Genomic DNA, 3,441 nt, shown 5'->3' with positions numbered 1-3,441 from the left:
GATGTCACCCATGCCGCCTCGTTTCTCCAGCAGACCTTGTCTGAGGCCATGGAGGCCCGTGTCGCTACTGTCCCCATCCACCCCCACCGTCCTACCTTACCCCCACAGGCCGTCCTCCTCCTCCGTGAATCCCGCCGTCTCTACCGTGCCTTCTTCCGCACGCGTGACCTGCACACACTACGACGCCACTGGCAACTCCAGCGACACATTCGTTATTTGCTCGTGGCTAAGAAACGCCGGGACTGGCGACAGACATGCACCCCTTTAAATGCTACCCTACCTATCAACTCGTCCAAATTCTGGTCAGCGTTCCATCGCCTTACCGGAACTAAACCCTCCCCCTACTATCCTCTTCTCCATGATGATCACCCGTTCCCTGACACCCTTAGTAAGGCCAATCACTTTGCCTCCTACCTCTCCGATGTATTTTCCATCCCCGATGATCCCCAGTCCGATTACTCCCTCTTCCCGGATATCCGTGATCGAACTAACACCTCTGTCCCTCCCCTCGCACCTGGTTTCCAGTACTTGGACAACATTTCACCCACGGAACTCAATGCCCCTATCACTACACAGGATCTCATTGCTACACTCCGCACAAAACGCAACACCGCTCCTGGTCACGATCGTGTCACTTACCGCCACCTTCGTGAAGCTCCTGTCTCTTTCCTCTCCACCCTGGCCAGGCTCTACAATGTAGTCTTGTCCACCGGTTACTACCCTGGCCTGTGGAAAACCTCCCGTATCCTCATGTTCCTTAAACCTGGCAAACCGCCGTCTGCCGTCTCCTCCTACCATCCCATCAGCCTTACCTCGGTCTTCAGCAAGGTCCTGGAATCTATCCTCACCCGACGCATCCACCAGCATCTCCGCCAGCACCGCCTCATTCCCGTTACCCAGTGTGGCTTTCGGCCGTCCTTCTCTTCCGACGACCTTCTCCTACACCTCACTCATCTCCATTCCGACCAGCTTAATTCCCGTCGCTCCGCAATCTTCCTCTCCCTGGACCTCGAACGTGCTTATGACCGCGTATGGCATTCCGGTCTCCTCTTCAAGCTCCAAACCTTCGCCCTTCCCATTAACTACGTCCGTCTGATTGGCTCCTTTCTCTCCCACCGTCCTTCCTATGTCACCATCCATAACACAGATTCCTACACCTTTTTCCCCTCCGCCTGTGTGCCCCAAGGCTCCGTCCTCTCCCCCCTTCTGTACCTTTTGTGCACGGCGGTCATGCCGCCGCCGTCAGCCCCCATCCACCTTCTCCAGTTGCCAATGACACTGCCTTCCTTGCCCTTGCCCCCACCCTACAGCGCTCCCAACACCTTCTCCAATCCCATCTTGACCAGTTCACCGCTTGGTGCAACCAGTGGTTGCTCAAGGTCAATCCCTCCAAAACCCAGGCGATCATTGTAGGCAAAACCACCCCTTCCTTCCACCTCCTTGATTTCTATCTCACCTTCTATGGCCGTCCTATCACCCTCACTCCCACCCTTAAGTACCTTGGCGTCACCCTCGACCGTCGCCTCTCCTGGACTCCCCACCTCTGGACAATCCAAGTCAAGGCACGCTCCCGATTCAGTCTCCTCAAGCTCCTCTCCGGCCGTACGTGGGGTCTGGACTCCTCCACCATCCTCCACACCTATAAATCCCTCATCCACCTTATCCATTGTTATGCCCATCCAGCTTGGATCTCCGCCCCCCCTACCTTTTATAAATCCCTCCAAATCCTTGAACGCCATGCTCTCTGCCTCACCTATCGCATCCGTATCCCCTCCCCCTCGGATCCTGTACGATCTCATCCCCTTCCCCCACCTCCTCCTTTTCCTTGAAAGGATACGGATCCTGTACACCTCCCGTAAACTCGATCCTCCTCACCTGCTAGTCTCCCCAATCCTCTCCCACCCCCGCCCGCTGCCACGCCTGTATTCCCATGTCCCACCCGGTCTCCATCCCTCAACCCTCCTTACCCTCTCCCAAGGTGGCTTCCACCAGCTCCCCCTCACTGATGATGTCCTCCTCCCCTCCATCTACCCCTCCTATCAACTTTGACCCTGCCCCACCCCCCACTTCCGGTGTCCTTTCCTTTAGGCACCCTCCCTCCCTTCTCTTCCTTTCCCTTCACTTTCCTTTTCCCCCGTCACCTCCCTCCACCCCTCTACCCCTGGGCTTCCCCTCCCCCTTCCTCCCTCCCCCTATCTCCCCTGCCTGTGGCATCTCTGCTCTCCCCTCTCGCTCTCCCACTCCCCTTCCTCCACCTCCTCTCTTGGCAGGTCCCCAGACTCGCACACGCACAGTGAACATTCGGGCGCCGGAGGTCATCGCCATCAGTGTCTGGTGAGTGTGCCTACGTTTGTGTTTAGTGTTTGTTCGCCGTCACGCCGCCACTGTTCACGTGTACCGTCGCCATCATCCATGTTTTGTGCGCTGTGTCAACTAGTGTCAGTGACGTTTTCTCGTCCAGCGTGAACAGCTCCATGTTTTTTGTTTTTTAGTGACTACATTGATTTGCCCGCCGTTTTGATTGTATTCTCTGTGCCCCCTCTATGTATTACTTATTGTAAACCTCAAGGCTGAAGAGTGGCGTACTCAGCTGCTGACAGCCCGCCTTGTGTAAGGTGATAAAAATCACAATAAAGAAAAAAAAAGTCAGCGTGGCGTCACGTGATGTCAGCGAAGTCAATATTACATGAATCGGGTGGACATGCTTGCTTGTTATGATGATGGAAGCAGAGGAAATGTGTGTGGTACTTCACTGCTTCGACTGCTCGCCTTTCAGCGGTCTGTCTTATGAGACGGAGATGACAGTGAAATTAGCAACGAGGCAGAGGTGAAGCAAGACATGCAAAACAGCGATACTGCACATCAGCCGAAATATCTCCGTTGGGAGAGCGTTAGACTGAAGATCTATAGGTCCCTGGTTCGATCCTGGGTTTCGGCATGTGTTCTTTTTGAAGCTGACGCCAATGGAATTGCTCTGCCTTTGTGATAATGCAACTACCGCTGAGGACATGAATTATTCCGTCCTGTAGCTGTTCTGATTGTCTAGTGCTTGCCGTAAGAGGGACATAGTAGACAACTCTCTCAGGAGCAACAAGCAGATGCCACAATTTGACCAGAAAAGAGATTTCCGAACAGTATGGCATGCAGTGCAGACGTGACCGAGTGGTTTAGGCGTCTGACTTGAAATCAGATACACTCTGGGAGCGTAGGTTCGAGTCCTACAGATTGCGAAAGTTTTCTCGTTCTCAAAGGATGGACGTCCAGCTGCATCATAGCGGTTGCGTCACTACTAAACACGTCGACCGCTTGTTAATTTCTGATATGGCCAGGTTATTTTCCAGGAAAAGTGCCCTCCGCTTTGAATTTGAAATGTCAACCCGTCACGTACAACCGACATCGCTGGAGATTCATGACTGGATAGTGGACATTATTGGTATCAAT

General features: G+C 53.9%; 1 non-coding gene across 1 annotated transcript; it reads left to right on the top strand.

The window, feature by feature from the left end:
• The first annotated feature begins 2,865 nt into the window (after positions 1–2,865).
• Trnaf-gaa lies at positions 2,866–2,938 on the top strand. The gene has a single exon. It is a non-coding gene; the product is annotated as a tRNA-Phe (tRNA).
• Positions 2,939–3,441: the final 503 nt, after the last annotated feature.

The sequence above is a fragment of the Schistocerca piceifrons genome, chromosome 1, assembly GCF_021461385.2.
Source record: "Schistocerca piceifrons isolate TAMUIC-IGC-003096 chromosome 1, iqSchPice1.1, whole genome shotgun sequence".
NCBI classification, from domain to species: Eukaryota; Metazoa; Arthropoda; class Insecta; order Orthoptera; family Acrididae; genus Schistocerca; species Schistocerca piceifrons.
Note: the sequence above shows the minus strand (reverse complement) of the source record. Positions and strands in the feature narration are given on the sequence as shown.